Source organism: Epinephelus moara, chromosome 17 (genome assembly GCF_006386435.1).
Source record: "Epinephelus moara isolate mb chromosome 17, YSFRI_EMoa_1.0, whole genome shotgun sequence".
Taxonomy (NCBI): Eukaryota; Metazoa; Chordata; class Actinopteri; order Perciformes; family Serranidae; genus Epinephelus; species Epinephelus moara.
This window is the reverse complement of record NC_065522.1, coordinates 16,551,062-16,563,063: the sequence shown is the minus strand read 5'-3', so window position 1 is coordinate 16,563,063 and position 12,002 is coordinate 16,551,062. Positions and strand designations below refer to the sequence as shown.

The 12,002-nt window shown below is 41.7% G+C and overlaps 1 protein-coding gene across 2 annotated transcripts in view; it reads left to right on the top strand.

Annotated features, from left to right (window-relative positions):
• The first annotated feature begins 700 nt into the window (after positions 1-700).
• Positions 701-12,002, top strand: part of htr2cl1 (5-hydroxytryptamine (serotonin) receptor 2C, G protein-coupled-like 1) — a 226,417-nt gene continuing 215,115 nt past the window's right edge. The window contains exons 1-2 of one of the 2 annotated variants that reach the window (XM_050066554.1): positions 701-870; positions 970-1,151. The gene's annotated coding sequence lies outside the window, so the exon portion shown is untranslated. Of the gene's footprint in view, positions 1,152-12,002 lie in introns of both variants that reach the window. The other variant, XM_050066556.1, reaches the window with a different exon arrangement.

The window sequence follows — 12,002 nt, the reverse complement described above, 5'->3', positions numbered from 1 at the left end:
GGACCATCCTCTGTAAACCCTAGAGATGGTTGTGTGTGAAAATCCCAGTAGATCAGCAGTTTCTGACAGACCAGCCCCTCTGGCACCAACAACCATGCCACGTTCAGAGTAACTTAAATCACTTTTCCTCCCCATTCTGATGCTCAGTTTGAACTTCAGCAGGTCGTCTTGACCATGTCTACATGCCTAAATGCATTGAGTTGCTGCAATGCGATTGACTGATAAGCTGTTTGTGTTAAGGAGCAGTTGAACAGGTGTTCCTAATAAAGTGCCTGGTGAGAGAATACACTATATTTATACACCATAGCGATGATTTGACTCTGCATGCAACCACCAAAGCTGCTGCTGCTGCAACTCTAATCTGCAGGTGACACCATCCTCGAACAGCATAAATAAATATATAAGAAGAAGAATCCCAGATATTGCCTCTGGGTGCTGCGCAGCTTGTTTGAATTTCCACACAGCAGAGGGGCTTTATAATTCAAAAAATTTGCAAGAGCTTGTTTGAATTTCAGACCTTGTTGCGGCGTCACAATGTGTGGGACCAGGAGTCAACTTGTGCTCGGTGAACGAGTCGGAGTCTGCAGTCTCTCTCTGTCTCTCCGCCCCTCCCTCCCTCTCTCTCAGCTCCAGTCAGTAAGTACTCCTTTATCGCTCTGTCTCGCTCATCCTCTCCGCGCGCTGCTCTCCGGTGTTAAAACTTTCCTAAAGGAGACTGCTCTTTCAGCATCCTACTAAATCAATTAACCAACTTAATTTTGTTTTTGCTGGAACCTAAAGAGGGATTTATTGTCATTTCTTTGCCTCTTGTTTTGGCGCAGGACGCGTCTCGGTGCGCACCGGACCAGAATGGACCGCAGAACGTGTCCGGTGCGTCCGCACTGGTCCTCTGCCGCTCTGTCCGGGACACACTGAAAGAAATCCTGGACTGAACTTAACACTCACTGTACGTTTTCTTATCTCCTGTAGTTGACGGGCTGCGTGCCTCCGCTCAGAAGGCACAACAAGACGCGGAGATTCATTCCTCAACTCGAAGAGAGGACATGGACATACTGTAGCCAGCGCTGACAGAAAAGGAGGATGTAGCTCGGAAACAAGAGGGACATCACAAACTGCAAGGACGCAAAGGGAACAATCGGATGTCTCCACGGGTGAGTGAACCTGTTTCTTTCTCTATATTTACTCCAACGAATTTTGGTGCGCCCTTGCATCTTTGACGGTCAGCGGATGGAGGTCAGAGCTGTTGTCGGAGTTATGTGTGGAGAAATTTGAGGGTGAAAGTTGGTGACAGTGTAGCGACAACAAATGCATGAGGCTGGACACATTTGGGTGAGATGAAACTTTTAGGAAATTAAGAATTTAGGCAGCAAAGGCGCGCTGGTGCGCAACATTATCGTGAAGAAATGTACGAAATGTGGCTTATTGTGACTGAATAGCGTTTGGAACTTGGCTGTATGGTCAGATGTACAGGTGGATGAAGCAGCTGGGTTGTTTTGAAGCTTCCGAGTGCTGCGTTTTTACGCAGCGCAGCGCCCAATGCGCAGCAAAAACGCCCCTGTGAAGTAATTTAAGCTGGTTTTGAGTTTTAAAATGTGCTTTTTCTTTATTTTTTTGGAATGTCACAGTTAATAAAAATCAGCAAATGGTGTAGATTTTGTATCATGGGGAAAACCAATCCTCATTGAGGAAGGAGTCGGGTTTATCTGCGCTGAAAGCAAGTCGGATTTTTATTGTCATCCACATTTGTCGCTGTGGTTTAACAGTATTTAAGACGATTTTGAGACTCAACACTCCACTGGATGACTTGTTGAGATGCTGTAGATTTTTCAAAGGGTGTGTTAAGTGTGAACGTGTGTCGCCGGGTTTCATTCAGAGAGGGTGTGGCTGTTCGCGTGTCCATCCCTGCTGCTGAAGGTTTTCTGCGCCTCGACCAAGCTCAGGGGGGAATTCAGCAGCAAATACCTGCACCAAACTGGAAATTAAATCATCTAGCTGTACGTGTGTGTGTGTGTGTGTGTGTGTGTGTGTGTGTGTGTGTGTGTGTGTGTGTGTGTGTATGCGCGTGTTTTTTCAATGAACGTCCCGCTAATCCACCTGTCTCCAGGGAGGATTAGAGCGCTTGGGACATTTTGGGACCTGCTTTTTATTTATTTTTTTTCTTTCTTTCTCCGCCGCCTTTCAACAACACAATCTGCGACAAAAGGCTGATTCCTTCACTTACACCCCAGAGATATGGAGCCACAAGTGCCATTTTATGCACTCTCAACATTTGGTGGAGGCGTTTATCCAAAGCGCCTGGCTCTGCCTTCAGTGCAAATATTTTTAGCAGCCAATGGTGGTTGGCCCCACTGATGGGATGTCAAAATCTGACATGTGTCAGCTTGGAGGCATTGTGGAAAAACAATTAGTGTGTTAGCAGCTCATCAGGAAATGCGTAACAAATCTGAAACACTTAACACGACTCAAAGCAGATTTTGGAAACCTTAAAGGGGCAGTTCACCCCAAAATCAAAATGATATATTTTACCTCTTACCTGTAGTGCTATTTATCAATCTAGGTTGTTTTGCTGTGAGATGCAGAGTGTTGGAGATATCGGCTGTAGAGATGTCTGCCTTCTCCTGAATATAATGGAACTAGATAGCACTCAGCTTGTGGTGCTCAAAGTGCTAAAAAGATACATTTACAAAAATTGACAGGAATGTCTCTTTCCAGAAATCATGACCTGCTTACTCAAGATAATCCACAGACCTTGTTGTTAGCAGTTTCAGGAAACATTTTTTTTCTACTGCTAGCTCACCTAGCACCACTTAGCTAGCTAACGTTACAGCTCAGCTGAGGAGCACGCCACAAATGTTTATGTTACAGGCCTCACGCCATTTAACCATGCTATATCTCATATTACTTCACTCAAACAACTGTAGTAACATACACATGTCGAGGAGCTTGAGTAGCAAAAGAGGACAATATTGAAAGTAAGACAGACACGTTGTTAGATTGTTTACAGGGGAGCTAGCGAAACCCGCCATCGCAATGGGCTGGAAACTTGACCAAAAGTGCTATTTTCCACATCAAACCTCATCAAAATGAAACAAGGAAGGATTTAAGAGTCCTTAGGCCTGTTTTGTGAACACACATTACTAACCTGTTTTACACAGGAAAAGCAGAGACAGGAAAAGCTAGTTGTGTTAGTTCAACAGGCGGAGCAGCCTTACTAAAACTAGCTCTCACTACACTAAAACTACACTCCCCCTAGTGTCACAAGTAAGCCACTGCACCTCTAAAAGAGCTTCTTCAAAACCATTGTGAAAACATGTTCACATTTTGCCTCTTTTCAAATAAATACCTAAAACTTTACAATTGTGACCATACATTTGTCGGTGTGGCATTTATATCTTGTGCTGGCACGAGCATGAGTAGATGCTTCCTTCTGCACGGTGATTTGGTTGGCTGGTGTAGTTCGGTAGAAGGAAAATAGTCTACATGAAACTGCTCAGAAAGGTCTGTGGATTATCTTGAGTAACCTGGTCATGATCTCTGGAAGAGACATTGCTGTTGAGTTTTTTTTGGCACTTTGAGCACCACAAGCTGAGTGATATCTAGTTCCGTTGTATTCAAGAGAAGTCAGACATCTCTACGGCCGATATCACCAATACTTGGCAACTCAAACCAAAACAATCTAGACTGATGTATAGCGCTACACCTAAGAGGAAATGTATGTATTCTTGATTTTGGTGTGGTCTGTGCCTTTCAAATTAAAACAAATTTGTATTCTGGTTGTTCAACACGTCCGAAAGCCTCATTTGAATTCCTGTTAAGACTCAGGTTTGTCATTTATCATAGCCTGGATGCTCTCTTTCTCTTTGTCTTGCTTTCAGCTCCTCTCAGTCTATCTCCGTCTCTCCATCTTCCTCTTAGTCTCTGGTTGAATAACATTCCTCAATTCAGCATGCTTTATTGGCACTGAAATGGCACTGAAATGGAAAGAAATGTGGATGTGACTCTGAAGATGAGGGTCGCCATCAAAGGGTTACTCTACAAAATTCCAGGTCCATGTTTCTACCTTTACAGGAACACACTCTGATGCTCAGTGATTGATATTCTCAATATGAGACTGACTTTTTTGCAGAATATATTTGTTGTTTCAGGCAGAGGTAGGATTCTGCTCAGCAAATCATTTCACTCATCACCAGTTTTCTATTATGATCATGCTCATAACCATTCACTGAAAGTTGGAATTATTGACAATCATGGATATGTGAAATAATTTAACAACAATTTCTCACCCCTATCTTTCTCTTTTCAATCTCTCCACTCTCAATTTTCATGCTCATGTTGCCAGAACGTGAGCATGAAAAGACAGATGCCCACAAACTGGATAATGGTTAAAAACTGCAGGTTGATTTATAATGGCTGTTTGTTTTTCAAGCAAATGGAAAGGTCTATGGCCTGAGGGGACGGGGGATGTTAGATGAGACTTTGACACGCCAGCCACAGACAGACAGACATACAGCCACAGAGACACAGATGGTCAGACATGTATACACAAACATGCGTCTTTGTCTCGCACACAGAGACATACTTCATTTTGCCTCAGGATGGCCCTTTGAAAATGCCACATCTATCCATCCCACAACCTCATTTAATTTGCAGAATTGATCAATGGATCAGCAAGCTTCACTGACGCCGCTAACTGTATTTTTTTCCATAAATGAAAAAAAAAACAACCTATAGAAAAGACTTGCTCTGAATGGTCGCACAAGAAAGGACAATAACTGAAGGGGATGAGATCAGAGTGCCGGAATCCAGCAGGAAAGTAGATTTCGAGGGTGGGTTGGTAATTCAGGGAGTGAAATGAAATGTGATTGTGTGCTGGGCTTGTGGAGGTGTGTGAGTGCATGTGTGTACATCCAACCTGTTGTCATTCACAGGTCTTCAAATGCAAACACTTTGTCACACTCCCTCTGCATCTGATAGGGACACATAAGGCACCCTTTCGTGTCTGTGTGAGGTGGACGACTGTTTCCAATGCATTGTAATATGTGGTTATGTTGTGAAATGGTCGTGGTTAGGTTTACGCAATGAAATTACTCGGTTTGGTGTAGAAAAATGGTTAGGGGTATGTTATGGTTTAGGGTGAGACATGACATAACGTGATGTAATTGTGGGATGTATGTCAGTAACTTACATCACATTGCGTTAAAAATATGGGACACAAACAGCAATCTCCTAGGTGATAGTCCCGTGTCCTTATGGTGTAACAAGTGGTTAACATTGTGGAATGATCGTGGTCAGGTTTATGACCAACAGAAGTACTTGGTTAGGTATAGAAAAAATTAAGGTTTGGGTTAAAATAAGTATGTTTTTTTGTGATTAACTTACAAAACGCAATGTTAAAATAACAACGTTGGTTTACGTTGGCTTTTGGTTTTGCACGGGACAGAATCAGCAGTCTCCTGGGTGAAAGTCCTGTGTCCTTACAGTAGAACATGTGGTTAACATTGTGTGATGATTAAGTTTAGGTTTAAGACAATGAAAGTACTTGGTTAGGTTTAGAAAAAAAATCATGGTTTGGGTTAAATTAAGAACGTTTGTTTTGGTTTTAGGGTTTGCATGATGTGACGTAATTTACAAAATGTAATGTTAAAATAACTCAACATTTGCTTTTGGTTTCACATGGGACACAAACAGTGGTCTGGTGAAAGTCCTGTTTGTTTGACCCATCCACCACCCCTTCCTACCACCATGAGTGGACTTTCTCGGTCTTTATACTACATCATTTGCTGTAAGCACCCAATATTGCCAGACATAGGTCAGTCCCTCTATGATGTTGCGATGTTGCTATCTCAACAGTTAATTCAAATTCAGCTAATCCCGTGACTTCTGTGCATTTCATTTCACAGCTGTGTGCAACATATTGAGTCGTTTCAGCTGTCAGTGTTGCAGCTGTTTTTGCAATTTTCACCTGCCTCCGCAATTTCATCACAACGTGCACCATAATTTTTTGGAAAAGCTGTTGTGAAATCAGCCATTTCAGGCTGCAACAATCCAAAAAACAGCCAGCAAAATCCTGAAGGTACTGATAGGTTTACATTAGAATTAGCAGAAAGCCCATTGCATCTTATACAGGCGCTAAAGGGAGCCTTATGTGTTGATATCAGACACGCGAGGGGTGTGATAAGGCGTCAATATTTGACAAAATGACAGTGAGACCAGGCCAATGCATTACTGCATGCATGCATACATAGAGTGTACCCTGTTCATGTGTTAGCATGCAGTGATGTTTTTGTGTCTATGCAAGAATGTGCATTTCTGCTTGCAGGTGCAGGTGTGCCTCTTTTTGTTCTTGTGTCTTTGTGAGGACCAGTGTGACTTAAAGAACTTGTGGGGACATTTTTCTGGTCCTGGATTTTCTAAAGGGTTGTTGGAGGCTTAGGTTTTTTTTTTAGGTTTGAGGTTAAAATTACGTTAAGGTTATGGTTGGGGCTTGGATAGCGGTTCTCAAGATATCAGTATTCTTCAAAGTGCTTGTCAGATCATTGATCAGTGTCTGACCCCACTACCTACACACCTTTCCAGCACTGGAATTGGGTGGACTTAGTTCCTCTACTTTTGTAAGTTTCAGACACTCAGCCCATGGACAGGTGTGCAGAGGTGTAGACATAGGCAGGGTTTGACCTTCTCTCTCAAGATCTTTTTACTTATTACTTACGCAACTACTGCTGTTGGTTGTCATGACTGCCTTTGACTGTCCAAAAGTTTGTGTTTGTATCCTTATTTGTACGATTCACCATGTTTCAACCCTCTTTGCGTTCGCAGGCTTTTTGCTTCACCTTCAAGTATGGACAACTTGTAAACTTAGGTCTTGAGATGTGGTTGGACATCAGTTTGTACAAATGAGTTTGTTTCAAGCATCCCCTGGCCTTCAGACTTTTTCTCATGTCGAAACGTTTCTATGAAATGCTCTTTGAAGCATGTAAACATTTCTATTGAACATTTGTTTTTAGGTCATTATTATAATGTTGCTGCTGTTTTTGAATTTGGCCATGGTTGTTTGTTAATTGATAGCACGTCATGCTGCTGCTGCAGGTGCTGCTGTTCTCTTTGTAGTAGAGTTTATTTGGGTTGACAGCATTTTGGACTGGATCTACTTGTCCTTTGGTCCCCTTCCAATCGGCTCTGATTGTGCTCTTGAATAATTTATCCATGCTGGATTGATGTAGGTTTTCCACAGGTCCTTTTTGGATCAGATCCAACATTTTGAACCTGTGAAGACCTCTAACTGAGGAAAGGTTGAATGTTACATTCTTGAGGTGGCATAACGTCCATCCTTCAGTTCCCCCCACGTTAACACTGTTAGCTCTTTTGCTGTTGTTAGAACTGTTAGCACCGTTCGAGCTAACAGCTCAGCCACTTCCATGTTTGTTTGTGATGTCAGAGGTGAGCGCAGCGTGCAGGCAATCCTGGCCCATGTCTGATTATAGCTCCTTTGACCTTTGAATGAGTACTGCTAGTTAAACTTGGCTCAAGATGTTTTAAAGCACAGAAGTCACGGCTCTCCACAATACTGAGAGAGTGAACCTGAGAGCAAGATAGGCTCCTTCTTATTTTCTTGACTTCAGTTTACTTAGAAGTGATGAAGATCATCTGCTTTTCTTTTCATCTCTGTCGAAACTCCCTCCCTGTCTGTCTGAATAAATCTTCCTCACCTGTATCTTGATTGTGGGAAAGCACTCTTGCATTGTTCCTGTACAAATCAGGTTCATTCAGCTTTATCCCTGCTCCACGTGTTTTCCCACAGCCACGCGTCCTCTTCAGAGGCACAAACCCCGGTGTGTTTGTGTGTGTTCAGCCACGATTGCAGCGTTTGATTCAATCGTTCAGCGGAAGAGGATTTCACTTGACTGAATTGCCTCAGTCTCTCCTGGCCCGAGACCCACAAGATAAAAGTGACAGTCATGTGAAACAACAACAACAACTGCCGCCTCTGCCGCCGCCGCCTCTTTGCGGGCCTGAGATCTGTCTGGGCAGGGGGGGGCCCACTGATCGCAGATCGGTGCATTAACCTACAGTGTTAGGTTGGCGGTAGACAAACCTCATCAACTGCCAATCAATCCCTCTGGCTACAGCTGCTGCATTGCTTCCCTCCCTCCAAATGGAAGACAGAGATAAATATAGAGGCTTCTTGGGTCTGATTACATCTTTCTCGTAATGGTGAAAGGGACGGTTTTGTGTGTGAGTGTGTATGCAAATTGGGATTTTCCAGCTGTGACTGCCTCCAGAAGACTGACTGGAATTCTAAATGAGCAACAAAACAAGGTGACGTCCATCTTCAGAGTCTCTCAGAATCCTAGCGACTTTAACTCTCCCTCTGGCATTTAAACGTCATTTGGTAACAGAAAACTCGGTTCTCAAACCGTCTATCTATTTTGTGCTCCTTTTTGAAATTTAAAAGAAGAAGATCTTGATTGGTGTAAAGTATCTTGCTTTTATGAGTCGGCCTGCAGCAAAAATATTGGGAACTGCTGTGAATGCAGTCCTTAAGAGAGTTTTGTTTCAAAATGAGATATTAACCTCTGGAAAATTGAGATACCTACTTTACCAAACGTTCTATTTTAATTAAACTCCATAGTTAAACTACCCAGGTGCTCTTAGAAAAGTAGTATTTTACAAGGTGTAGTCATCTGTGCTCTTTAAATATTGATCAGTGAACATGAGGGAATGATGTTCTTTTTTATTCTTTTCGGAAATGGAAACTGCCTGTAGTGCTTTGTAATGAAACCTGTTACTTGTCAAGTGAGGATGGGCTGTTTGAACAAAAAAAGTGTGCTAGAATGGGTTTCCTGCTCCATGAAGCCATTAAACTTTAGATTTATAGGATCCAGAGGGGGATTTAGGACTGGGTTAGTGTAAGATGGTAATGGATGATTGATATACATATATGGAAGATGGAATTATGGGAGGATAGCATAATGATTAAGGATTTATAGAGCTAAACATCTGATACAGGGATGTTGTATCAGCCCTTTCACATATATGATGTGGTTTCAGGGGTCTAGTGGTTAGATTTAAGCCTTCAGGGACCTCTCTATAGAGAGACAGAAAACAAATGGAGACCCTCGGCACTGTAATCAAATAATCCCACACTATTCTGGAGAGCAGACAACCATCTGTTATGACTCCATAGACATTAAAACCCATTTGTGTAATCAAAAAGCCTTTAATAAAGGCACAGCCATGCTAAATGTCTTACGAAATTGAACGACCAAATGAAGTCTTCCAGGGATGTAAGGAAGTATCATGCCCTGAGGCTTTTATAAGGGATTGTCTGAAGAATGCATTAATGTATTCATCCCGCGTACACTGGTTGTATAATTGATGCTGTTTTGTTGTACAAACTCTGATCCCCAGGTGGTTTTTCTCATTAAATATTTCATAGTACGTTTTTTTTGGTGCCCATTTGGGTGATGACATCTTTGTTTTCTATCCATTGTGGTCGTGTAAAGCTATTTGAAACATCACGACTTGTTGGTAGAAGCCCCTTATGATATGTTTATTCTGTAAAAACAGTAAAACAAGTTCTTCTTTTCAGTCGCAGAAAGGATTTGAATCTGATTATTTTATTTTACAAATCAAGTTTGAAAGTGTTCAGATTTCCTCACACGTCTTATAGATGAACAGACAAAGAAACAGTGATGCAGCTAGGTACGCTTTTTGCATCTCTGACATAAATTTGTAAATCCTGGGATAGTGAAGTAATGGCCCCGCCTTATTCTGCCTCTGATTGACCTTCCCTAACATTCTTACCCTAACCCTAACCAATCCCACTCCTCTTGCCTAACCTAACCAATCCAACCAATGCATTTAATGAGTACTAGGCAATCATAGGGAGAGTAGGGCAGGTCATTCATTCACTATCCAAGGATTCTTGGACGTTGCGTCCTTGGCGCATTGAAATTTAAAGGGAAACAATGGGCCTCATTCACAAACAGTGCGTACGCACAAATCTGTGCTTAAACTGTGCGTACGATCGTTTGACGCACAAATCAATATTTTCTTACCCGAATTTGTTCTTACTCTGCGAACAAATTTAGAACTGCCTCAGACCATGCGTACGCACAAATGAGGAAGGCCGAACTGACTTAGAAAATGCAAACATACCTTTTAAGTACATGCAGAGTCTATAAAACCACATTCATGAAAAAGAGATTTAATTAACATTTTTTAAAATAATTAATTTACTAATATATTGGCCAAATGGATTAAATTACCATGAAATTGACACACGTTCACCCTCATCATTGTGACAATTAAAATATTAACAATAACATGAACAGAAAAACTATCACTCCATCAGCGTGCAGATGATCTGTAATGCCGACTGCCATATCCTTAAGGCTGTGGCCCGCTGGCCAGGAGGCACCCACGACTCATTTATTTTGCAAAACAGTACAGTGGGAATGCGTTTGGAGGCAGGGGCTGTGAGAAGTGGATGGCTTGTTGGTGAGCATCTTTTGTTCTAGTCTTTTATTTCAATTGTTTTAAGTTAGTATTTTCAGTAAGTCTCTATTCCGTTAATGTTAAAATGTTATATTGTTTGGGTGACCGGGCATATGGCCTTAAAACATGGCTGATGACACCATACGCAAACCCTGAAACCCCTCAAGAGGTGCGCTATAATAACATACATGCCCACACACGCGCCGTAGAGCGCACTTTTGGCGTGCTTAAGGGCCGTTGGATGTGTTTGGATCAGATACGGCCGGTGGCAAACTACTTTATACCCCTGAGAAGGTGTGCAAGATCATCCTGGCATGCTGTGTCCTCCACAATCTTACAATGACCCATGGCATTCCTGTAAGACCCGGCGCCATCGCTTCTAACAAACTGTGAAATTTACTACTTCTCTCCTCGCGTAACCGCTTCCTTCATTCATGAATCAACTCTAGGCAAGCGGTTTCCTTATATGGAGAAATGGGGGCGTGGTAGTATGCTGATTGCAGATCGCGGACACGCGCCTGTCAATTTAGAATGGTTCTGATTTACTAACATACGCACGGTGGTGAGAACAAAATTGGCCGGTACGCACGTGTCATGAATCCGACGGTGATTTTGCGCAAGTACTTATTTTTTGCGGAGAGTAAGAACATTTCTGCGCAGATATTAGTGAATGAGGCCCATTGAACTGACTATTGATTCGTCCAGGGGACAAAGCCTGTTTTCCCTGATAATGCTACATTGGTAAGAACACATCCGTGGAATCACTTAAATTAATACATAATAATAACTTTATTATATTGCACAATTACTGCATAAAATGCAACACAAAGTGCTGAACATAAAAGACAATCAAAACATTTGTGATGCAGAAAAAAGATGACAAAACATATGGCTAAAAGAAATAAATTGATAAACCAAAAATCAAAGACAAAGTAAAACTGAGTTAAAACTACAGACTAAGATAAGATAAAACAACCATCAGGCAAAGATTCATTTCAGGAGAAAGCAATAAAAGATGGGTTTTAAGATTATGTTTGAAAGTTTCAACAGATTTAGAGCCGCTAAGACCCTCAGGCAGACTGTTCAAGAGTTTAGGAGCATATTTAACAAAGGCTTTACTTATTCTGAAAGTATGTCTCATATAACAGAAACCACTGAGGGTGAACTTGTGTTTTGGGTGTTATTATTATATTGTCAGTGATGTGTCTGTGTTTTTGTTCTGTTCTGATCGGTACTGTATTCTCTCATTTTTCTACCGTCTGTGGATACCTCATGCAAGACAACAATATCCCATTTTGTTCATAGTTTTAGTGAGTGAAAGGAAACATATAAACTCTTCCTAGAAAGGAGATTGGCATCTTTTGTAAAATGTTGAACTATAACATTTATACAGTATCTTCTTTAAATTTCCCTCTCATGATCACATATTACAGTCATGTAGCACATTTTATTTACTTGATAGTGAGTAGATGATGTTGGTGTTCTCTATACTCAACTGAAGATGT